Below are 26,733 nucleotides of genomic sequence, written 5' to 3'. Positions count from 1 at the left end.
TCATACATTGCTAAGAGCTTTGCTCTGCTATCTAAAGGAAGTTCACTAAGGACAAGTAACCCTCATGGCTTATCTGGCATCCACCCAGCATTATCACACACTTAACTGAGGTACCAGGATAATAACAGGCACTTACTCCTGTCATTCACCATCACTTAATTACAATTCTGAGCTAGAACCAAGTAAGCCACAAAATCCAATGAGCTTGATCACGGACGTATTTTATATTTTCTTAAAATCCTAAAACTAATGGAATCATGCAGAGAAGAGTAGTCAAGATCTGCCCTGTTAATGCCTTACTCAGTCTATTGGAATTTGAAGCTGTTAGGTCTATACAGCTTTCTGCCCTAGTAGAATTCTTAATCTTCCTCCACTGGAAACAATACTTCATTTTTAAAAGCTGTTCTTCCCAGAAGCTTTATCGTGCTTCACATCAATTGTGGGCTTAGTCAATATTTATTTAATTGAAGTGAAGTGAATGGTGTGATTAATCCCAAATACATCTCAGTGCACTATTGATCATCAATATGGCTATTTTACATACTGTGAATTTGAATCATCGTCCATTTAAGGACCTCCACTGAATGCCACAGCTGTGGAAAGACTAAACCCAATATCAGGATCCAGGCTTCTTGACTTAGAGAATCTCATTCTTCTTCTCTTCAGCTAGAATAGCTAAATCTCAAATGAAACATCAGCTATGAGCCCATGATTGGAAGCTTCTTTATAGAGTGACATTTATGTAGATTTACAATCACTACCACCACCCCATTTTACAGAAAAGGAGGGCCAGCAAACTTAATTGACTTGCCTACAGTGAGCATGGTGTTATGAATAGAACTTTAGATTTGGAGTAGGAGGCCCTTTCCTTGAATCTCTGCTCCGACAATGACTATTTGTGTAACTGGGTAATTTTCTCTGGACCTCAGTTTCCTCCTCTTTAAAACAGAAATGAAGGGGATGAGCTTAATGATCTCAAAGTTTCCTTGAAATTCTAAATCTTATGACAGAAGATATAGATATGGATATTTACCCCCAACTCCATAAAACAGTTTCCCTAGTTTCTTTCAAGACTTAGCTCAAACCTTACTTTCTATGGGAGGCTTTCCTGGTCTCCATTCCCAAGCCCCATTTCTCCTAACTACCACCTCTGCCTATATACCTTGCCTTCCCTCTGAGAATACCTTATATCTCTTCTTTATCTAATTTCTACCCAATTATTTACATGTTGTTCCCTACATTCCCCCATTAGAATGTGTGCTCTTACAGACCAGAGTCTGTTTTTACTTATCTTGCATCCCCCAGATCTTAGCATAGTGCCAAAAACTGATGGACTGGCCAGCTGATTCTGAAAGGGATATCATCACCTCTCCCATCCCAGACCTATCTGGACTTGAGAGGGAGCATCCTTCCTTTGCACAGGTGACCTAAGGAAATGGGACAGCCTGGAATTTGAACCATATCTGATCCTTCAGAATCTCTGTTCCTTCTGTAAGGATTTCTAATGAACCCAGGCAGTTTGCCTGCACATTGTAATTGGACTTCAGGACTGTAATAGGAGCCCAGCCTGGAGAAAGAATAAGAAAGTCTTCCAGATTTTCAACTAATTATTCCATATGGAAAGTGAACCATTTGAACAAATTGTGAAACATGGGGGCTGTCAGTGTTACTATATTATTATGGGAAATGTATACTATGTATGTCAAGCAGTAACTTAATTTTTTTAAATGGCTACGGGCTGCCTTACTGTAAGTAATTTGCAGCCTGCTGGGCAGCCGAGTATTTCTTCAAATAATCAGGAAATAAAATGTGAAAATAACAAAATAGAGTGGTACAGGAAGAGAAGGGTCTCCAGCATGTCCAGCTAAATTGCTTTCAAACCAATTTCTAACCCATCACCAAACGTTCCATCATGTTTAGAGCAAGCTGGAGGGTTTCACTAAATTAAAAATTCCATGTAATGTTAAACCAAATAGGCCTCCTGCTTCTCATTATTCTTTTGCATGCTTCAGAAAAGGTGGGAAGGGAGAGGGGGAAGGAAAATAGGAGAAAGAAACTCCTGCACAACTTCAAAACAACAGAAAGAATCTGTTATAACTGAGAAGCTCCAGCTGTCCCAGAAACGTGGAGCCTGATTAAATTGTTTGAGCATAATACAAAGCAACTTTCACATTCTTTTCAAAGAAACCCTTTCACACAACCTCAAAGCAATCATCAACTAACTAGCTTCAGTGCTTGTCTGAATCACATGGGTTATTAAAGAAAATATGTAATCCCTATTTTCAACTGAATATTTAAAAAACGAAATGGGATCAAGCCAAAGTAAAGTAGGAAAGCTTCATTTTTATTTGATAGTTATTTTAACTTTCTTCATTTAGATCATTTGACCGAGTACCAAGATAAAAAAGCTTTCTTCTTACCAAAATGTGCCAATTCAAATATTTGTGCAATGTATTTGGTTTTCTCATGTATTGGAATTTATAGTTTAGGGGCATTTTGTATAGTTGAAAAAGAAGGCAAATAAACTGGGTCATGAAGGTGTACTCTGCATAAATATTCATTTTTTTTCTGGCCAACCTTTATTTAATAGGCAATTGATGCTATGATTTTAAATGGAAAGTGAATGTGTTTTACAAGCTATGTCCTAAGAATGAAAGTCTACAAGTGATTTTAAGAATCAATTTCATTTCTTTATTGTCTCTAGATAAAACTACTCTTTCTAGGAGACCTAGATTCTTTTATTTTTTAAGCAGCTAGTACTAAAAATTAGTCTATAATATATTCAAATAATAGGGTCTTTTAAATACCCACATATTGTTGGAGGTGGTGGTTGTTTAAACCTGTACTTTCCGTCTTAGAATCAACACTTTGTATTGGTTCCAAGGCAGAAGAGCAGTAAGGGCTAGGCAATGGGGGTTAAGTGACTTGTCCAGAGTCACACAGCTGGGAAATGTCTGGGGCAAGATTTGAAACCAGGACCTGACTCTCAATCCACTGAGCCCCATAGCTGCCCCCAATATCCATATATTTTTCTAAAAGCATAGCCTTTTGAAATGTTAATCCCTACACATGCTTGATTTTACACATGCCTGATTTTTTTTTCTTAGTCAGCAATTTCTTAGTCAGTGATTGCCATATTAGTTTGTGTGTGTGTGTGGGGGGGGTGTTATGTATGTAAAAGAAAGTTTCAAGTTACTAGATTTATCCTTGATTTAGGTTTTTGATTCCCTGCACTATTATTTTCTATAATAACCTGCTATGATAGCTCAATCATCAAAGAAAAAGAAGAAAAGTATATTCAATAATCAGAGAAGAAATTTTCAGGTAAAATCCAACAACTTTATTTCTAGAGTAACTAGGTTTAAAAAAAAGTTACAAGAAAATTCTTATCACTGTAAGATTAACAGTGGCAGACAACCATAAGACAGGAACTCACAGATGAGCATGAATTTTCATTTAGGTGCTGCCCTCCTAGAAATATTTTTACTTTAGTAGAAAATATACCCCTCTATAGCTCAGTTTACCTATTTAAAGAGAAAATAACACCATTGGACCTTTTAGGGCAAAATCTAGTAAAAGGAATTATTAAGCCTTTTGAATTGGTTCAGAAATTAAACATACTTCTTGGGGAAAGACAGAAGAATCTGTAAACACGAAAGGAGAAGAAAAAAGCCTGAGTGATCCCAATGTGTCTATAGTCACTGTTGCTCTGTTCTGAAAGGATCTGATAATTGGTGATGCCTATGAGTTTTCTCATTCCCATCATGCTGTGCTTCCTTGAAACATTCAAGCCTGGAGCACTGTTTTTTTTTTTTTCATTTTTGCCATCACAAGACAGAAAAAAACAACAACAAAAACAACTAACCCTTGTTGAAGGTGGTACTAGAACACAGACATCCTCAATAACCTTTGTGTGAGACAAACTTCACAGCATTTCTTTCCTGACTAAAAAGCCTATTACCAATTTGTTAGAACCAGGGACAAAAATACTGTGCTTTATTGTTGTATTTCAGTGAGATAGCATTAAGAAGCCTGCAAATAAAACCTGGTTTCTGCTCTTTCCCTTTCATCTTCTAAACTCCTGACTGATTATTGGCATTTTTATTGTGCTACTTTTACCTTGGGTGTAGGGTGCTTTGGGTATAGCCTTAGTGTTACATATGCTCATTATAGTTGAGAAATAACTATTAGATCATCTTTTCCTTCTTTCCCCCTCCCATCGTACAGCTCCCACCCCCTACTTCCATCCCAGGGGTCCAGGGAGGATTATTCCCTACTGTTAAATTTCAAGTGTCTGGTCCGGTCTGGTTGTAAATGACTCCAGCAATGAGGTTTTTACTGCCTCCCCAGGGGCATCTGCTCCACTGTCTAGCAGAGCAGGTTGAGAAATGTTTCCCAAAACACAGCCTCAATTTCTCCTCTGTTCTGTTTCTTCTCATCACTTCCAGTTAATGTCCAATACACAAAAGCAAAAACATCTGAAAAATGGGTTTTAAATATTCCAGAAGCTTTCTCCAGACTTCGCTGTGGTTTTATAGCCAACCTTTGGAGGATAGAAATAGTGGCCCTTATTTCTTCTACTGACTCCTGGCTAAATCCTGGGGGAATTCCATGGGAAGTTCCCTGCCTTGCACTCCAACTGTTTAGCCAATCAAGTCATTTAGCTGATTAACTGAGCCTCACCATATAAGGAGTTTCCTCCATTAGAATGTGAACTTTCCACCAGAAGTAATTGTTTTATTTTTAGTACTTGTATTCCCTGTGCCTAGCATATTGATAGGCATGTAAGCGGTGTGATATAAATGCTTGCTGATTGATTAATAATTGATTGAGAAGGTGCCTTGACCAAAGGAACAGCTTCTGCTACAACAGAATACTCGGGAGTTATGAAAAGACATACTCCAAGTCTGGCACTCTATTCACTGAACCACTTAGCTGCCACTGATGAACCAGATGTTTAAATAGGAATGGCTTATACGAGTGATGGGCAGCTAGGTGGCACAGTGGATAGCCTCATCTTCCTTGCTTCAAATCTGGCCTCAGACAACTTGTTGTATGACCCTGGACAAATCATTTAACTCTATTGGCCTCAGGCTCCTCATCTGTAAAATGAGCTGGAGAAGGAAATGGCAAACCATTCCGGTATCTTTGCCTGGAAAACACCACTTGGCCTCATGAAGAGTCATATAGGACTGAAATGAAAGAACAGCAAAATATTAACAGCACCAAGTGTACCCACATCCCTGCATTAAATGACTGAACAACAACAAAGAAGTGAATGTGGGTACATTGTGCACACATAGAAAGTGGTGGGGCAGGGAAAAGAATGAGAGAGAGACAAAAAGATAGACCAACAGCAATTGGGTTGAGTAGGTTTCTACCTCTAGCCTTTGTGATTAGGAAAGTCTTCACATTATATAGGTGTCTCTCATTGTGCCATGTCTTTCATTGACCCAACTGTCTGTTTATAGACCCACCAGTCCATCCATTCCTGTTATGTTTCATGGTCAACCAAAATCCTGAAGGAGATGACTGATTATTCTGGACCTCTGCCAGTTGTGCTAATGGGGAAACAGGCTGCACTGATTAACTTAATGAATGTTGTATTCTAATGTTTCCTCTACTAAGTGTAGACACAGCCGCTGCGAGAATTTAGAAAAGTCACTCAGCCATTCACCGACTAATTCTACACAAGGCCAAATCACTTGTTTGACTGACATATTTACAGGATTAACCGAATTTTTGGCTGAATTGACCAACTGCTTTGAAATCATGGAAATTCATCCAAAGGCTCCATTTTCCTCCATTTCTAGTGGGGAAAGACTAATAACAAAGACCCATCCCTACCCTCACAGAGAGATTTTGAACTTTAGAAAGCTACTCTAGCAGCAGAAAGGCACTACCTGAATAATACTCATTTTGACACATTGCTGTAAAGTTTGCAAAACACTTTTCTCACAGATCTGTGAAATATTATTAATGTTATTAGTCACTGTTTAGAATGAAAAAAAAAAAAACTTCCTAAGATTCTGCTATAAACTCCTTGACAGTAGGGATTGTTTTATTCTTTGTATTTTTATCCCCAATGTCTAGCACCAGGAATATAAATACAAAGTTTAAAAGTATCTAGGTTGCTCAGTGGATAGAGCACTGTCCGGGGAGTCAGGAAGACTGAATTCAAATGCAGCCTCAGACTCTGGGGTCGTACTGGGAAAGTCAATGAACCTCAACTTGCCTCAGTTTCTACAACTGTAAAATGAAGATAATAACAGCATCTACCTCTGAATTGTTATGAAGATCAAATGAGCTAATGTTTAGAAAGGACTTAGCATGGTGTTATACATAGCATAGTAGGTGCTATAGAAATGCTAGCTATTATTACTATTAGCATTGTTAGCACAGTACCTGCCATATAGTACATGCTTAATAAATGCCTCCTTATTGATAATTGAAGCAGAATTTGAACCAAATTTTCTGACTTGTAAGTCCTACATTCCTCCCATTATGCTATGCTGCCTCTTAAATAGAACATATTCTTTTGTACTTACACTCTACTTCAAATGAAGAAAAGCTATTTTAGTAATATGTCAAATAATATTTTTAAAAAAGACTCTTCCCAGCATCACACAGCTTGGAAGTGTTTAGATTTGAACCTAGGACCTTTTGTCTCTAGTCCTGGCTCTCTATAGATTGAGTCACCTAACTGCCCCAGTAATGTCCAATAATCCCACATAGCCTCTGAGAGTCACTGGCACCAATTAGTGTCTACTGAGCATATTTAGAGGGTTGAGAAATACCAAAATGCCTCTACACAAGAGAGAGAATATGGGATTCTTTCCTTTTCTTCTGTCTTTTTCATTAAAGAGAAAGATCTTCATGCTAAGGAGGATAAAACAAAGGTACCAGATAATGATATAAATTATATTGGGCCAGAGTAAAATGAGGATGTCTGTCTCTTTTTTAATCCATTTTAGAATCAATAAATACTGTCTATTGGATCTAAGGCAGAAGAGTGGAAAGGGCTAAGTCATGGTGCTGTTAAGTGGCTAGCCCAAAGTCTGTAAAAATCAAATTTAGTAATCTAGTAAGAGAAGTATTATATTTTTTGAGGTTTATTAAAGATTTTTAGATTTTTAGAAATAAAGGAATAAGAAAATACAAAATAAGAAAACCCATTCAAAGCTTACTTACTACATCTTGCAAATAAATGGCCAAGCAGAGCAAGCAAGAGCATAGAAGAGGGAGAGGTAGGTGTTACTGTCAGTTTAAATATTAATTGTGGTTTCTCCCAGGTGGAGACTCAGGTGAGATTATAGGGAATTCTGAGAAGTACCAAGGACTTCTGGGGATTGAAGTCTAGGGTTCAAATCTCCATTTTACAAGTCACCCAGCTAAGTGAGGCCACATTTGAACCTAGGACTTCTTGGCTCTCAATTCACTGAGTCACCTGGCTGTCCCCAGAAGATGTCTATCTTGAAGAAAAGAAGGCTAAGGTGGAACAAGATTTCTGTCTTCAAACATTATAGAAAAGAAAAAAGACTTATTCTCCAACATTCCAGCAGGCAGATCTAGAACTAATGGGTAAAATTCATTGAAAGGAAGACTTTGACTTACTGTAAAAATTGAGACTAAGAAGGAACTTCAGAGAGCTAATCAAATAGACTCAGTTTTGCAGATGAGATGCCTGAGATTGAAAGAGATGAAGTAATTTGCCCCAAGTCACATGATTAATTCCTGGCAAAGCTGGGAAGGTCTAGGACCCAAATCTAAGGAAGAAGGAATTTTCTAACACCTGAAGTCATTCAAATGTGAAATCAATTGTTTCAAAAATTAGTGAGCTCACCACTACTTCAACTATATATGAGACATTAGATAGACATTTTTAGGAGAAAGATAGAAGGAATTCATACTTTGGCCGGGATGCTGAACTAATTGACTCATCTCCAATTCCAACATATAACTAACAGACAAAAGGGACAAATCTATATTATAGTTGTCTAAACAAGCTTGATTTAGTTTTGAGTTGGTCTAGTTCTTTTTTCCCCCTTAAATTTCTGATAAAATAGCTTCTGTGTCAGGAAATTCTATTTAGGGCAAATTCAGAACCTCATGAGAAAAGTGGCCTCTAGACACCGAAGACACTCAGTAAATACTTGGCGAGTTGTTAGTTTTGACTGACAAATTAATTTACAAGTTTTTCTGCCTTGGAACCGATACATAGTTTACACAAGATGGCTCACTAGTATCAAATTTTTCTTATAGACTTTATTCACATTCCATAATATATTGAGGTCCCCTAAAGCATTTGGGGAAATAATGTCTTTTGTGACAATATTGGGATCTGACTTGATTAATTAAGGTTTAAACTCATTCTCCTCCCTCAGCATAAAGCTAAAGCTGCCAGCTTTGGAATCAGAGGCAGGTTCAATTACCCACTCTACCACTTACTTGGCATCACAAACTAATACTTCTATGGTAGTTCAATTTTGTTTTGGGCTTTGTTGATTCCTCACAGAGAGGATAGCATAGGTTAAAAGTTAATATAATTAAATCTAAACATTAGACTTCATTGAAATATTGCTGAAGCCCTTTATAAAACACAATATAGGTTAAACATGGCTTTCATGGAAACATGCTTTGTTTAAAATGTACATTTACATCAAAATTCTAAGAAAATGGCAGTCATTATTGATCAATTTTCTCTGGAAAGTCTCACAGACCAGCGACCTAGTGCTCCAAGTGCTTTTAATGGTGATATTTACATGTGACAAAGGTTATGTTCCTTGTTATTCCTTTTAGAAAATTATATGATTACCCTAGGTTATCATTATGGCTTGAGTACATTTTTTCGTCATATTCTCTCACTTCTACAAGCATAATTTTTACCAAAGAATGAGCTACCCATGGTTGGTTATAATATTGAATAGTAAATCAATCCTGCTGTGTGAATACAGTCCATTTATTGCTAGCAATTACCATAGTCTAGAAAAATCATAAATATGTGGATATGGCAGAAATAGTCAACATTTCTGTCTCATTGTAATGATTCAATTCCCATCCACATACCCGGTATAGGGGAAATGATTTTGTTATAATGTAATGAACTTGCTCTCCTAGTTAATTTTCAGTTGAAAACATTGAAAGTTCTTCCTAATTGGAAGCATCCTAGTCATTTGGCGAGGACAAAGAACAATTGTTTTTCAACATTTGGATTCAAACAATAGCTCAGTTTCTTTAAGGTTTGTTGTTGTTGTCCAGTCATCTAACACTTTATGACCCCATTTGGGGTTTTCTTGGTAAAGATGCTGGAGTGGTTTGCCATTTCCTTCTTCAACTCATGAGTAAGGAAACTGAGGCAAACAATCAGTAACATAACATGCCTGTTTTATAGATATAGAAGATATGTAGGAAGATGTAGACCCAAACACCTCATGTGGAATATAAGGAAAATGTGTTGACTATATAGAGTGTGTTCATAGATTAAGATATATGGGGGGTAGGGAGGAATTGAAAGAACAATGGCCAGAATAGGGAAAGAAAAGGATAACAAGCTGTGGTTGTGAGAGTTGATACTCATCTAAAAGATTCTGGCCTTGGATTCCCAAATTATATAAATTCCCCATTACCTCCTCAATGGTGGGAGGAAAATACAACTGTATATATACAACTGTAAATTCCAGTGTTTTGTATATCAATAGCACTTGTCTCTCCTATGTGGAAGGAAAGATGGAGAAATTATATAAAAGGGAGAGATTTCTAGTTAAACAATCACACCTCGATACTAGAGGGTTTGGGGGTTGTGTTTGGCTACACACATAGCAGAATGAAAAGCAGAAAACTCAGCAAATGACTCTGATGGTTTGCCTAGACATCATATATCTAAGTACTTTGGAAAGAGTGGGATGGTTTCTGGAATTTTTCATCATTTTAGCTGGATGTTTGGTGTTGTGAATTTGTGAAAGAATCATTCCATACCTTCACTGTATACCTGGCTCACTCATGAAGTTTTTTCTTTCTTTATGATTTATTCTGTGGAAGGTTAGGAGAGGTTCAGACTCTGGGGGAGACATTTTTTGGGAAATTCAATGAGCGTTTTTTGAGTTATGACTGTGTATAAAGCACTATATTGTAGTTTTAAAGAGGGAAAGGGAAACACAGCACACATTTTTGGTTTTATCCAAGCCCCTAAATTCAATGTTAATATTTTCTCCTATGACAAGAACTTATTATAACCACATTTCATTAAAGCATCACACACACACACACACACACACACACACACACACACACAGATACTCTCACACACATTCATTCTTGAACCCTTTCTTTTAATTTGTTTAGGCTGTTACTGCCCTGGAATAAATTGGGGCCCCAAAGTAGAAAATACAAGCATCTCGTTACTCATTAGCTCATTAGTACAATGATGTATGAACAGTTTCCCAAGTAAAACGATACCCCACTGCAGTATAAACAAAGTCACAGGCAAAGTGGCTCATTTGTAACTCATCCTGTTAGAATCAGGATTTTATTTTAATCTCTCCTGTTAAGGAGCCTTTCCAACTTCCATCCCCCTGACATCAACTGTGCTCATTAATGTCATTTTGGAAAACCACAGTTCTACTGTAATTACAACTGTTTTAAGAATAAGAAAAGGCAGTGGCCCCCTGACAAAGGATGCCCCCAAAACCTGTTCCATAAACCCTCTTCTTAAAAACAAACTTTTTAAAAAGTAGGTCCATCCATGAATTATGGAAATAGCAAATGGAAACCAGCGGACATCTGCCATTCAAATGGGAATTTTTACTTCTTCCTTTTTCAAAACATGTGGAGTGTTTTTATTATCAAATCCTCTTGGCTATTCTCCTGAATTTAGATGCTGTAAGCCACTGCCTTAGCAGATTTTCCTGAGGTCTTTTGATGTCCCTGTGGCTCATTTGTTGTTTATCCTTCATTTTCAGAAGACCAATGACATCACAGGATGAATTGAGAGTGAATTTGATTTAAGTGAGGTAGAATTACACAAAATTCTTAGTAGGGAGATAAGGTTTTCTATGAGTGTTACTTTAGCATTGTAGTTACTGTAATTTTCATAGTGTGCCTCTCTAGTAAAGTATATTTTTAGAATTATTCATAATAACTCATAACACTTTAAGGTCTACAGGGTGAATTTTATACTCTACAAGGGTCAATGAAATTATTTCTATGTAATAGAAGTAGAGATGAAGATCCCAAGAAAATAAGCAAATTTGGGGACTACCCATAGTTACTGTTTTAAAGGATAACTATTACAGCTTCCATTTTTCTCTCTGGGAAAAGGAGAAGGGAAGGAAAAGGAATTGCATTCTGCATACATTGTAAAAACTTAATTTATAATAAATCATTAAGATATACCTGACAAAGAAAAAAGTAGGGAAATTTTAAGTTCTTCCAATTATTTTGGCATGATTATGCCTATAAAGTGCATATTTACAAAATCTGGAACCATACTGTAGATAGGAAGTTATTTTATCTTGCTTTTCTCAGCACTGTTTTCATTTCACGCATACAATAGCTGTAGCTGATTTGTCATTCATCATGCTACAGTCAGTCTGGTGATGACTTGTTATCAGGAAATAAGAGTCATTCCCACTAAATTCAAAACAACAAGAACACATTTGGAGACTCAAGTTGCCCACAAATGACAAATCTTTTCCTTTTTGGAATCAACTAAGTACGGATATTAGATCAAATTTGTCAAACACAAAGACTTCACTTAAAAAAAATTCACCATGGATTAGAGGATTAGATCAGATTAGTGTTCTAATGCACAAATCAAAATGGGATTCTTTATTACTCCCCCACTCCCCGCAAAGTATTGATACACAATAAAGTCAACAAATATGAATGTGCGCTTACTTGTATTGCAAACCATTGTTGTAATTAGAGGTTGCCTCAGTAATACCATGTAATACCAGTAATACCATGATTATGGAAAGTTCATTTAAGCAAAAAAAAAATAATATTGCATCCTGGGAGTCTTTTACCTTTAATTTACATACTGTTAACCTATGGAATATCAATAATTTCTGAAAGTTTAAGAGTTCTATTACTGTCTGAGGTTGATAATGCCTCATGTTTCTCAGGAGATCAACAACTAACTGTTGGGAAACCATATTGTCTAACTTAACTTCTCAGCTGTATCTATTTTTTTCTAATCCATACTCATAGAATGATGGAAGAGTTAAAAAAAAAAAAAAACCTTAGAGATGCTAGGATCATGGGTTTAGATCCAAAAGAAATCTCAGAAGTTATCTAGGCTAAGGCTCACCTTTTACATATGATGAAACCAATCCTTACAGAGGAGAAATTATTTCAAGGCCTTAAAGGTAGTAAATGGCAGAGACAAGATTTGAACCCAGATCCTCTGATTCCAAGTCCAACACATTTTCCCCTTTGCCTCTTTCATTCAGTCACCTCAGTTTATAGAGGAGAAAAATCCAGTTTGAGGTTCTAGGTTTTAATTTTTTGCTCAGAGTCAAACATTAAACTGTTGGCAAAGTCAATATTAAGGTTACCTGGTTTCCAATTCAGTGCTCTTGTACCTACCCCATGATTCCTTGTGAATCACTCAACCTCTTTTTACCCCAGTTTTCTCATTTTTCACATGAAGATAATAAATATGCTTTCAATAAATCTTGGGGGAATTCATGAGAATCATAAGATTTCTGAAAGGCTAAAGGTAAAAGAGTACTAATAAGTTGCATAATTGTGTAAAATCAGACTGTTTCATTCAATGTTGGATTTCCCACAAGTCTGAATACTGATTAATACCACTCAAATCAAACCCTATTTTCAAATCTTCTCCATCTCTTTGAGGAAATTACTAAGAAACTTTGGAGCTGTGGATTATGTTCTTGGATCTTTTAATTGATAATAAGTTGCTATTGTACTGTAGGGTGCCTCCCAGGTAGACAGAAAAGTGGCATTCACATCTGGATATGTGGAATCAGGGGAGAAGATCTGTCATATAGTAACACACAGTGTATTATGGGCTGTCATACAATGGGGTTTGGGAAAAAATGTTGAAATTCAGAGTGCCTTCAGGTGGTTAATTATCATTCTTCACAGGCATACATTTCAAGTCAATAATGTGTCATTATTCAAGTCATAATGTGTCTATGGAACACAGGCAGAGTTCTCACAAGTAGACTTTCATTTTCACTCAGGTGAATCACAGACATATAATAAAGAATATAATTAGAGGATGCTGAGTCCACTCAAAGGAGAGGTTAGCAATTCAGGCAATGACCAAGGATTGGTGTTGCTTGTGATTTCTCTACAGGGCTCTCATTAAACCTCATGATCTGAATCCTGGACTTAATGCAGATGAAATTTCATAACATTGCACATATTTTAGATATGCATATATTTATATACATATATACTCATTTAGGGGGTGGGAGTGAACATGTGATTTAATTGAAGGAAAGCTCTCAACATGAAAACGCTCCATTGCTGCAAATTAGAAATTCACATGTGATTTTTGGTCTTAGTTGTCTGCAGACATGGGCCTCACAATTAGTATGGGTCAGAAATAGGAACAGAACCCATGTTTTCCTGATTTCTCAAATAGTCTTCCATCTACTATGTAATGCTACGTCTCCTCAAATGGTTAAGAATAGAGATAGGGACTGCACCTGTGATCGCATTAATATGGGAAATTCCTGTGTGAGGAAATTTTCTTTACCAGTTCCAGTTGGTTCCTTCTCTACAACTTATAGCCATAGAGAGCCACTGTGAGAGGTCAGATTACTTGTCCAAGATGATTTGGAATGGATCAGAGGTTTCACTTGAATCCAAGTCTCCCTGACTTTGAGGTTTGCTTATCAATATAATTTTTAATAATTGTTTTCTGATATTTTATAATCCATATCCTTTTTTTCTTTCTCCCACCACTCCCCCATCCCCAAGATGACAGGTAATATGATATAGATTCTACATATAATACATATTTCCATGTTTGTCATATTGGGAAAGAAGACACATTGTTTACACTAGAGAAACATTCATGAAGGAAATAAATGATCCTCATATAATGAAGTTAGGTCCAGTATTCCATATTATGTGTACCTACTAGAGATGTATGATCATGGATCACGTTTGCTAGCATCTGAAGACATACCATACCCACATTCCTGTGGTCTACTTATACATGGTATATAAAATATTTCCATTGATGGCAAGCTATCTGAGGCTACATTAGAACTCAGTTCTTCCTGACTCCTGGCCCAGTGGTCTATCCACTAGTTAATGAATGCTTGTTCCTTTGAATTCTATTAAGAATTTTATTTTTAATATCTTATTTTAATGGATCTATTTTATCTCTTCAGTCCTGAATATATACCTTCTCGTCCATCCCCTGACATCCATTTTCCATTTAAAAATTGTTTTTCTATTGTATTTGCTGTCAGGAGGTCTAAGAGTTCAAGGTTTTACAAGGTTTTACAAACTTTTGACTCTGTTTCACCCTTCATTGATTCCCAGAACATGTCCAAAACCTGAGCAAGGATTCAGTAGTCTTTTGGAGGGGACACTTTTTTGCCTCATACAAACCAGGATCTGACATAATCCAACCCTTTATTCCTTTGAACTCTAAAACCTCTAATCTGGCAGAATGTTAACTCCTTGTAGACAGATTATTTCTTTTTCAAATTGCTTCTTTTTCTTGTCACTGGATCCCCATATGCTTAGCACAATGCTCAGTGCATTCTAGACATTTAATACATACTAACTGAATTGAAATGAATCCAGTTCCTAAGTAACAGTCTCCAGATATGTATAATGGACAACCACTGAGTAGGTTGGTTTAATTGCTCATGCGTTTGTTACTGTGTGTGTGTGTGTGTGTGTGTGTGTGTGTGTGTGTGTGTACTTTAGTTGTGGCAGAATCAAACATACATAATATAGTCTAAAATAAAAATAATATCTATTATTATTTTTAGCAAAAGTAGTCATAGTGAGGCCCATTATATAGCACTTTAAGGTTAGCAAAATGCTTTACAATAACTCTAAGGACACCTAATTATGTAGCTCAATGGTTAGAGGTTACCAGGTTCAAATGAGACCTCAAATACTTCCCATCTGTGTGATCCTGGGTGAGTCACTTAACCCCAGTTGCCCAACCCTTACCACTGTTCTGCCTTGGAATTGATACTTAGTGTGGCTACTAAGACAAAAAAAAAACTGTGAGGAAAATGGTAAAAGTAGGATTTATTTCCATTTTGCAAATGGAAACTAAAACTTGGAGAGGTAAGATGATTTGTCCATGGTCACATGCTACTAACAGTAGGACTACAACTCGGGTCCCAATCTTAAATTGAAAAGTAATTCTACTTTGAGACACTAATATACTGCCACTGAAGCAAGCTAGAAGATTTAATTTAGTATACAGATTTTTAAAATATAGTCAAATATATCTTTCACTTCTTGAATTTTCAAAAATTCTCAACTGAAATCCTCCATTATATTTGGCTCCATCTGTCTTTTCTAGAATACTTTGTTTAATTTTTGTTTCTGGAATTCACTAGGGTATACTCTGATGAAGGTCCAAATTCCTTTCTGCAAAAAACAATCTTTAAAAGTATATTTGTTAAATAATCCTTTCACCAGTTTTATTTCCTAAACTTCATCAAACACTAAATAATTTGAATAGTCTAATCTTAGTGGAAGAAATAAAATAAGTCATCATCTGTTTTGTTTTTTAATTACAAGAACTTCTAGAAATTTTCAGAACAAAAGCCTTCAGAACTTTCTAAGAATAAATAATCCCTCCATTATGTTGGTTATTCATCATTATAGAAAAAGTTTGAACACTACCAATCCTTTTCTGAGGCAAAGGTACTGGTTTTAGAAATTGGTAAAAATAACATGTAAAAAATTAAAGATCATGTTCACTCATTAAATACATATGCACAAATACTAAATGAAATATTCACTGACAATATAGGAAAATAAAGTCAATAGATGCAAAAAAGTCTGACAATGCAATATTCATTAAAAATACTAAAAAGCAGTATGGAAATATTTTTCTTCACACATTAAAATTTTATCTTAAGCTTAAAGTCCAAATAATATGTAATGGAGAAACATTAGAAGTACTCCTACTAAATGCTGGTATAAAGTAAGGCTATACATTTTAATTATATTTATTGATATAGTTCTAGAAATTCTAGCAATTTCAAGAAAACAAGAAAAAGACAAGAAAAAAGATTTAAGAGACAGACAAAAGAAATGAAAATGGGATTTTCAATAGATAACAGCTTAATTTGACTAAGCAAAGTGATAAGCTAGCTAAAGAAACTAGTGAAATCTTGGACCACATTGAGCAAATCACAGAATGTGATTGTTTTGCTTTATTCTTTTCTGATCAGACTACATCTGGACCAGAGTTATGGAGGAAAAATAAGTGAAAGAGTAACCCAAGAAAACAATTCAGGATACTTAAGGGCCTAGATTCTGTCATATGAGAATTGAATGATGGAAGGTTAGCCTGGAGAAGAAAAGAGTTAAGAGGATTTATGATACCTGTCCTCAAGAATTTGAAGAGTTGTCATGTAGAAGGATTAGACTTGTTCTCTTTGACCTTAGTGAGGAAAATTAGGAATGGAAATCAAGGGGAAAGTTTTGGAGGCAAATTTTGGTTTTGATACCAGGAAAATTTTACCCATGGGGGAGTTAAGACTCCATTAGAAGCCTTCAGGCACTGGTTGGATAACCACACAGGAATATGTTACAGTGGAGATTCTTTTTCTATCATGCGTTAGAATAAATGAAATCTGAAGTCACTTTCAAATCTAATATTGTGATAATTATCAAAGGTTACAAGGTTAAGCCACAAAATCATATGCATTATTTTTGCTAGAAATAATCCCCCAAATCATACTAAAAATAAATACCAATTACAATAACAATAAAAGTCACCAGGTTCTTGGTAATTAATGTACCTGGGAATTTTTCACAAGACCTATAGATGAACTATAAAACTATAATGGCTAAAATAAAAAGGATATAAATAACTGGATGGATAATCAATGTTTTTTGATGGATCTGATTAATGATAATACTTCCAAAATTATTGTTTGTATTTAATACAGTGTCATTCAAAATAACAACAGGGTTTTATATGGAACTACATAAAATTATAATGAAATTTACATGTAAAACAAGCAGACAAGAATTTTATTTTATTTATTTATTATTTTTATTTTATTTATTTTTATTTATTGTTAAAGGATTAAAATTAATATCCAATAACTCCAAGTATTGTTTTATAAGATTTAATAATTTTTTGAAGTAGAAGAAATAAAAGGATGAAAGTAAAATCCTGAGTAAAACCTGATCTTCCAGCCATGATTAGGGGGGAAAAAAGAGCATGAGGGTGGAGCTACACAAAATTTATATCTTCCCTAAGTTAGTACTTTATATGAGAAGGAATGTGGGAAGCTAGGATCTAGTGTCCTGGGGAACAAATTCTAATTATACACTGTAAAGAAAGTTTATGAAGGTGATCTTGTAGTCCCTAACTATGAAATATATTAGAAAGCAGTAATCACCACAACTCTCTAGTACTGAATGAAAAAAAAATAGAGAAATAAGTAAGAGACCAGGCCCACCAGATTACCAATTAAATATAAACAAGAGTTAAATGTTTGACAAACTTTAATATTTATTAATTAACTAATTAATTTCCCCTGCCCAGAAATTTCATAAATGTTGAGAAACTGTAGTGGAAACTAATTAATTAATTTTTTTGAGAATTATGCTAGATTTTGACCAATTGAGTTAGAAATTTATGAGCAAGTTAACTGGGATTATTTTATGTGTAATTTTAAGAATATTTGCCCTATTAAATAATTTTATACTGTGGAATCTAATCTTTTATACATTTTCCCAAAGTCCTCTAACTTCTTGGTTAGACTCTTGAACGAAACATGAAAGTATAGAATTCTTTGTGATTGCCTCAATGCCTCAGTTCATGTTTACTTCATGACTGACAGAAGAATAAAAAAGAAGTCATCCTCCTGTCTTCCATCTCTTCTTTGATTTCCACAGTATTATATTCCTATGGTTTTATTCCTATCTCTTTGACTACAATTTTTTTTACCTTCTTTGAGTAGTCTTCCTACTATCCTTTAAATGTGAGTGTTCCTAAGAGTGTTCCTTGTCTTTCTTGCCCTTTTCTGGGTTCATGATCTGGCCCAATCCTATGACTTTAATTAGGGCCTTTATGCTAATGACTTGCAAATTTCTGATCTCTATCTCATTTTCTCTTTAGGACTCTAGAATCATATTTTCAACTGCCTACTTAGACATTGTAAAGACCTGGCTGTTCAAAAAACCTTTTCAAATACAATTTAATTATTTGAAATCTTTAACATGTCCATAAACATATTCTTTATACATTTCTTCTTAACTTCTCAATAGTATCATGATCTTTCCAGTTTCCCAGGTTTATAATCTTGGAGTCATCTTTAATCTCTGCATCTTACAGTCACCCCACCTCTCTTTCCCACCTGCCCCCCAAACATACAACACACCACACACACATACCAATCAATTACCAAATCAAGTTGATTTTTAACAAGAAATATCCCTGCACCTTTTCCCTTTCTATCATTGAAACTACCATAAGGCATGATTTTCTTTCTTTTTTATTAGACTATGTTGATAACCTCTTGGCATTATTCAGCATTAGAGACCTCCTTCTAAGTTGATATCAAACCTTGAATGAAAAGAAGATAAAAAAAATTATGGAGAAAGGGAAATAATGACAAACAGTCCTCAAGCATGAGGGACACCCTCAAGGCAGAAGAGGAATTAGGTATGCCCTATAATGGCAAAAGAAAAGCAACTGGTAAAAATTTTGGATACAAATTTAATTTTTTTGTAATATATAACTTCCTAACAGTCTATCCAAAAGTTTAAATACCCTGCCCCCAAGATAACTAGGGCCCTTCCCTCACACAAGGTTTAAAAAAAAACCCTAGATGATCACTTTTGATATATTATAGAAGGAATTATTATTATTATTAAGATATTATTTGGGGATAGATGATTTCTGAGGTTTCTTTAAATCAACTTTGTGGGTCACTCAATTAGCTCCAAACCTACCTATCACCTGGCCTGAATATTTCTATTTCATTTTCAATAATTTCATTTTCAATAAGCAAGAGAAATTTTGATAAATATTTGTTACAATCTAGGTAAACAAGATAAATAAAATTCTGCTGGTCTGCCAGTTTTGTTTTTTTTTTAACGAAATGAGGATATGCTAAGAAATTAAAATGGGTAGATGTATCATATAGCTATCACTAGAATGATTACCTTGGATAATAAGATTCAAGATACACAGAGAAAGATAAACCCATAGAATCATGGTACTTTTTTTCCTAAAAAAAAAACACTAAAAAGTCAACGCAAAGACCATTTGCTAAATACCATCCACCTTGCCCTCAGCCTGTGTATAGGTGACAATTAGGAGAGTTATAAATATTTTATTAGCATTACTTTTAAGAAAACAGATCAGTTTAAAAACATAGTTGTATATTCTCAGCCATGGTGTGTGATAAGCAGGACACTTATTGAGGGCTATACCCTAACATCTGAGGAAAATGTTTCTGTTTTGGTTGTCTCTAAATGCCCTTTGTGTAAAGAAGATTCAAAAATAATTCTTCATAACGGGTCTGGCATGAGGAAATAATCTTGGGACATTAGGAGTACAAATAATACCTCATCAGATGATTTTCATAAATTTGTAATTGCTACTGGAGAGCAAAGAAACAACTTCCCAAGGAACAGAGGAACTCCCCTCTCTCTCTGTCTCTCTGTCTCTCTGTCTCTCTCTCTCTCTCATATAAATACACTTTTAAAAAACTAGATATATTATTTAATAAATATAGAAAACAACTTGGTAGGGATTGGTGGGGAGGTTCTTTCAGTCAGTGTAGACTTGCACCAGGGCAGTAATTACAGTTTTAAGAGAGTGGGGCATTGAGAGATTACATGACTGTAATTGAGTCATATACTTAGTTCCAAGGTTAATTTTGAACCCAGGTCTTGCTGACACATAGGCAGATTCCCTCTACCTCTGCTATGCTACCATGCCTATAGTCTCATTTCAAACTTATCCAGTTAAATAAGTGCATAGCAAAGTACTAGAATTTGGAGTCAGAGAACCTGGGTTTGTATCCTAGGTATATTTCTTATTACCTGCTTTACCTTAGACAAGTGATAAGTTGAATAAGTTCCATAATATATAAAATCACATAAAAGAGTTTGGACTGGAGGAACTTTTTTTTTTTTTGCAAAATAAAAGTGTAGTTGATGCTTGTATTAATTTCCTTCTGCAATATGAACTTATCCCAGAGATCTTTCTGCAGAGGGAAAATTGCAAACTAGTCAGGGGGTGAATTCATAAACTTGAGAGGCAGCTTGTGTAGATCCTGGAGTTCAGGATGTCTTCACTGCCTGACAGTGACCTCCACAATGGTAATGCTAGATCTGGCAGTGCCTCCTTTGTCTGTGGGGGTATTAATATAATTGGGTGAAGAAAAAGCTTAAAGACTCAGCTGTGGTTTGGTTGGATAGTCAGGAGATGTGTGTGGGCTTCTATTCTTGACCTGGGCAAGACTGAATTTCAATATCTATGAAAAAAAGGGTAATAATTCCTGCCTCCTCCCTTATTTTCCCAAGGGTATTCTAGCAATTAAAGAGAAAATGTATGTCTGGGAAATTGAGCTCCTCAGGCATAACCACTCTAGTAATACAATGTGGGTGGAGTTACTATTATGAATAATAATATACTCTGGGTTTCTTCCCTTTTTTTTTCTTTTTCATTCCTTCTTATTTTGGTTGGGGAACTTGAGGGGTCTTTCTCCACCCTCCCCCAGGCCTGTTGAAATGGAGCTCTGGCTGGAAAGCCTTTCCTTGGTAATTGTAGTAAAATACTTGACTAGAGCCCAGACTGTTGTCAGTGATTTCCTTTTTCTAAAGAGTTGGAGGGAGAGTAAAATTCAAGGGCATCAAAAAAAGATGGAGCAAGGCTACCACACCTTTGGCTAAGGTAGCTGCTTGGATGGTCGCCAAGACTGGAGAGGGGGAATTTGCCACTGATCGCTGGGGTTTCCTTGGGGAAATTTTTGAGTTTCCTTTTGAGGATCTGTCCCCTCTCTAGTTGGTTTCCTCTTCGCTCTTTACCGGGGAGGAAATTTTCCCCGACTCAGCACAGTGCTTCCCTGCTCGCCAGCATAATTCAAGACATAACTTTGCCTTGATTGCATATGCTGTCGAGAGGAAATTGAAAGATTAACAATCTCTGGGGCTGCTTTCCCTCATGCCCCCTCCCTCCTGTTTTAAAGGGAGGAAAAAACACAAAGGAGGGGGCTCTGCTGCTCTCCCCAGCTACCACCGCCTCTCTCCGGTCTGGGCACTAGTTAACCACCCCGCTGCGAGGCAGGCAGAGCCCGACCCACCGCGCTCCAGCTGAACTCGCTCTCCCGCTGTCTGTACGCCAGGGTCCCTGCCTTTCACATGACCTAGCCGCGTCAGGGCCTGGAGGCTCCCTCACCGCACACACCCCCCTTCTCTGGCTCGCTCCTCTCCTCTTTCCCCTCCCCCAGCCACTCGTTCTCCGGTTCAAAGTGTGTTTTTGTCTGCACGTGAGCCTTTGCCGGAGGAGGAAGAGCAGGAAAAATCAGAATAGGGACTCCCGGTACGTGCAAAGCCCGTGTCAAGGGTGATTGGACAGCAGCTGCTCTCGCATCTCCCAGGCAGCCTGGGTGTCCTGCCTGCTGGTGCCGGTGCCGGTGCCTTCCCGCGAGCTGCTTACCAGGTTGCCAGGAGAAAAGGGGGCTTACCTCTCTTCTGACCTGCTTCCCCCCACCCCCCAGCCCCAGCCCCCAGCTGTCGGGAATAGAGACGGCTGTGGTGCACCCTGGATGGCAGCCAGTGTCTGTGTGAGAGACCGTTAGTGGGGACATGGGATGTGGTAAGATTGGAGAGAGAGGAGCAGCTCCTAGCAGAGAGCGCGCGCGGCTGCCGGTCCGAGAGAGGGAGAGGAAGGGCCAGGCCTGAATCCTAGCAAACCACGGATTCAGAGCAATGGATGCTGTCTGTTAGGCCAAGGGCCTGCTGGATCGGGATTTAAGGGGATGCCGCTGCCCGTGGATAATTGGGTTAAAATCTGAAGTTCCCCTGCTCCTCGGGAAGTGAGAAGCAAAAAGGTAATGTTTCTTTGTTTTCCAGTAGCGTTTGCAGTTCGGTGGCTGTTCATGCGGCAGTTCTCTTTCCATTGTAAAATGCTGGACTAGTTTAAAAAAAAAAAAAAGAGGCAGCATATCTCCTGAGGTCTCAAACATTTTGTTTCTCAGCCTGTGGCAGATTTTAGAAATGCTAACTCCACGTGAGGAGATATATACTGTTCTCTCTCCTGCCACCCTCCCACCCCCCCACCTTCCTGGCATTAGGAAGGCTCATGCAAAATCTGAATTTCACTTACAAAATAGCTACCGTCTGACCTGTACTGTGTGGTGGGTTTTTTGTTTTGTTTTGTTAATTTAACCTTCTGTGGAAGTGTCTGAAGAGTGAACCACAGTCACTCTTCAGACATCATCCTTAGTGGGTGAAGGGGGGACAGGGTGGGGACGACTGCAACTGAGCAAGCAGCTTGCCGGCTTCCTGACTGCTGAGGATGGACTGTTCTTCAAATGGCTGCTGCAAGTTTAATGCAGAGAAAAGGGGGTACTGCAAAGGTGGGGGGGGGGGAGAAGGGAAGAGATTCGAAGAAAAAAGAAGAAAGGCAGGAAACCACCTTTATTTTGCTTGCATCCAGGCAAAATAATTCTTTTGTAGACAACACACACCCCAAAAGTTCCTACATATTAAATTTAGAAAAGACTGCCTAGTCATCTACTTATAAAGCTATATGTGCAGTCTGTGTGTATACAGAAACTCATTTCCTTTCTTCATTACCTTGTTAGTGGAGCAACTGCCTGGTAGATTCAAGCATCTTTTGCAAAATTTCCAAGAGAAGGCTGTTCTAAGAATAGATCTGGCAGGCGCTTGCTACTTACTATACATACCGGCTCTGAATGATTCAACCATGCTGCCTCTCAAGCAAACCAGCATTCAAAGAAATGTGATCTAGTGCCCTTAAAAGACTCTCCTGACCCTACTATGAATGGATGAGGCTTTTTCATTTTTTATTAATGGAGCATTCAGAGAGAAAGCTGCTATTGTTTTTAGCTTATTTAGGTTTGTAACTTCCCAGATTTTAAACAGAGCTCCACAGAAGATTGGAGCATGCCCATTTTTAAGTCTTAGATTCTCAATGGGGTGAGGGCCTGATGGTTCATTTTTGGAATAAATAGCTTTCACTGTGTTGTCTCATAGTGGGTGGTAGAGGGATGAATGAAAAGGGAATGCATTTAAGTGGAAGCTGGAGATGCAGGTTTTCTTACTGATTCTCTAATATTCCTAATCTTCTTGTTTTCCAAAATTGACCTGATTGGGAGGGGAAACATCAGCCAGAGTGACTACAGGACAAATTGCTAACTTAACATGCTGAAATCAGCATTTACTCTGGAAAGATGGAGTATGCATTGAGGTTCTATAATCTATCCATTGCAGTTAATAAACACGCTTTAGGTATAAGTGGTTAAATAGATATATAATATACATACATACATATATATATATAAATAAAACAAGATATCCCCCAAATTCATTTCATTATCTGTGTTCTTTTTAGAATTGCCTCAAAATCATTCATAAAATATTTTTTTACTCATCCTACACTCAACACAAACCCATTTTATCAATTTTACTCATCGTACATTTCTATATAATTCATTCTGGGCTGGGAGATGTAAATTTGAAAGCACGGGGGTTCTGGTGATGATTCCCAAAGTGTCAGTCATCTCTTGCAGACTGTAATGTGTAGAGGAGAGCCACTTGTGGTGTATTAACTGCTGTTGGCAAATAGAATCATTTTGCTGAGAATGTAGTTTCAGTTTGTTTAAGTACTCAGCATGAATGAGGGTGCTGTGACAAATAGATTTGAAACTATTAGGTCCTGGGTGGTTAAATAGCTACTGTTAATTTAATTGGAGTCAATATTTGGAGACTCATGGAAATCAAAACCATACTAGCCAACCAATGGAGAGCACATTGGCTACAGTTTAGCTTGGAAAGCAAGGCCTAAATTGAAATGCATAGGAAAATTTACCCTTAAAAATGTAACTTCACGTATTTAGTGGCAACAGAAGTTCTGTTTAAAGGAATACCAGAAAATCCAACTATCCTATCCTCTTTTCTATGATACATAATAAATAACCTGTTGTTACTATTACTATCTTCTTTCAGTCATTCAACACAAACCCATTTTATCAATGATACTTGCTATCCATTGATCCCCTCAATTTAGAAGTCTATTAATTTTAGAATTTATTTCACTATGTCCTGCTAGCAAGGTAAGTGGCTGGTGAGGCAGAGAAACTGAGATACTATGAAGTTAAGTAGTTTCCTTTTTTGGATAGTCCATACAGATTTCATTCCAATATGAATAGGGTTCAATTATATAACTATGCTTTTCAATAAAGGGGAAAGTGTCACATGTAGGTGGGGAGGAGAGAAGAGGGAGCAAGGCACTAGACCTTTTCCAAGGTCCTGGAACTGATCAGAATTATGTGGTATGTGGAAGAAGATGGTAAAAAGTGAAATTGGAAGTGATTGGTATATGAAAGGGGGGACAAGGACAGTGATCTGGTAAGGAAGTTCATGAAATGTCATGTTGAGGGAATGTGTCAGTACATAAAAAATCTTATGGATGTGAAATAAGAGTACATTCAGAATTTTCAACTATTATCATAACCTAGTATTCTCATTATTCTTTTTTCCTGGAAGGATAAAAACATAACACTTATATCAAATGTCTTAAATTCATTTCAAGACATAGATTTAGCATGGCATCATGACTTGGAAATTTCTCAGGTCATTTTCAAATTTGAAAGCTCAATTTTCTAAGACATATTTAAACATGTAAACAATGCTTCTTAAAATTGAGAGCGTAGCTTTTCTAGAAATTCTAGGTTTAAAAGAGTGTTTGCAAAATCAAAGATCAGAAATACATTTGTTACAACTCCTTTAAGAAACATTCATCTTTGAGTCACAAATGATCCTGGGTATGCTTTTTAAATTTGGAAGGAAGTGCTCAATGTATCAGTAAATCTGTTATTTCTTAGAATATATGTTTATATTATATGTGTATATATACATATGGACACACTACTTGGATTATAGTATTTATATATGTATGTTAAGCAGTCAGATGGTGCAGTAGGATAGAGTCAGAAAGTCCTCAGTTTAAATTCAGCTGCTAACACTTACTAGCCATGTGACCTTGGACAAGTACTTGATCTTTGTCTCAGTTTGCTCAACTGTAAAATGGGGACAATAAAAGCACCTGCCTTTCAGGATTATTGTGAGGAATAAATAAGGTAATAGTTACCAGTTGCCTAGTACAGTATAAGTGTTATATAAATATGTTATTATTATTATCAACAACATTACATGCTGTTTTGATGGCATGGTCTGTTTCACTCTTAACTCTTCATCTCCAGATCATCCCTCATTGCCTGACACATACTAATAAATGCTTTTCTGATTGATTCCAGGATAATGGATGTAGATCTAGAGGATCTTAGAGGTCATATTACAACCTACTCATTCTACAGATGAGAAACTGAAATACAGAAGTTATGTGATTTGCCTAAGGTCACATAAATAGTAAAATGGCACAGGGCAGCTAGGTCCATATTTGTGTGGGAAAAATCTTCTCAGGTGGTGGCATTATTTGTATTTGAACTACCTGTTTCCATTGACCATTGAGTTAGAACCAAATACCATATTTTACATGATTACAGTTTTGAATAGTCTGAATTTGAGTATTCAGCTACTTTAGGGATTCATTATTCATCCTAATCAGGACAGTAGGTATACTTCTAGGACCCATGATTCCACTGAAAATGGATATTCCTTCCACTGAGGATTGCAGTTTATCTACTCTGCCTTTGTAGATGGTTTTCATTAGTTTATTGTGCCTGATCCTGTCCAGCTATAGCATGGCCAGCCCATGGATAGCTGAGTAGAAAGTGTTAGAATTAATGGAGCTTTCCAGAGACCAGGGTCTCTATACTACAGTGAGGCATCAAAAGACAAATCTAATAGCAGAATTCAACCTTCAGTTGTGTTAATAGAAATCTACATTAACTAAAGTCTACTAGATCAGTGGTATAAGGAAATACTCAGATATACTCATTGGTATGAAAAAATGGAAATAACCCCAGGAAACCCCCTCCCTGGCAATCAATTCATAAGAATGTAAATAAATAACATTGACCTATTGGATTATTTCTATTTTTTCCCCTGGTCTTGGCTTTTCAGAATCATTGTAAACAAGAAAATGACTAGCCAGACATCTATCTGCAGCAGGTAGTTTTACACATCAGCATATATCCAAGCTGTCAAAAATATTTATCACAGCAACTTCTTTTAGAAATCAAATCCTTTCCTCTGTATTGTGGTATCAACATATTCTTGACCTATAGTGAGTATCTCAGAAATACCCTGGCTTGGGGACAGCTAGGTGGCTCAGTGGATTAAGAGCAAGACCTAGAGGTTCTGGGTTCAAATTTGTTC

At 36.7% G+C, this 26,733-nt stretch overlaps 1 protein-coding gene across 7 annotated transcripts in view; it reads left to right on the top strand.

The window, feature by feature from the left end:
• Positions 1-26,733, top strand: part of FRMD4A (FERM domain containing 4A) — a 743,442-nt gene that overhangs the window by 452,948 nt on the left and 263,761 nt on the right. The window contains exon 1 of one of the 7 annotated variants that reach the window (XM_007503987.3): positions 19,627-22,259. The exons of the other annotated variants lie outside the window; for them this stretch is intronic. The gene's annotated coding sequence lies outside the window, so the exon portion shown is untranslated. Of the gene's footprint in view, positions 1-19,626; positions 22,260-26,733 lie in introns of those variants that run through there. 7 annotated transcript variants of the gene reach the window in all.

The sequence above is a fragment of the Monodelphis domestica genome, chromosome 5, assembly GCF_027887165.1.
Source record: "Monodelphis domestica isolate mMonDom1 chromosome 5, mMonDom1.pri, whole genome shotgun sequence".
Lineage (NCBI taxonomy): Eukaryota > Metazoa > Chordata > Mammalia > Didelphimorphia > Didelphidae > Monodelphis > Monodelphis domestica.
Note: the sequence above shows the minus strand (reverse complement) of the source record. Positions and strands in the feature narration are given on the sequence as shown.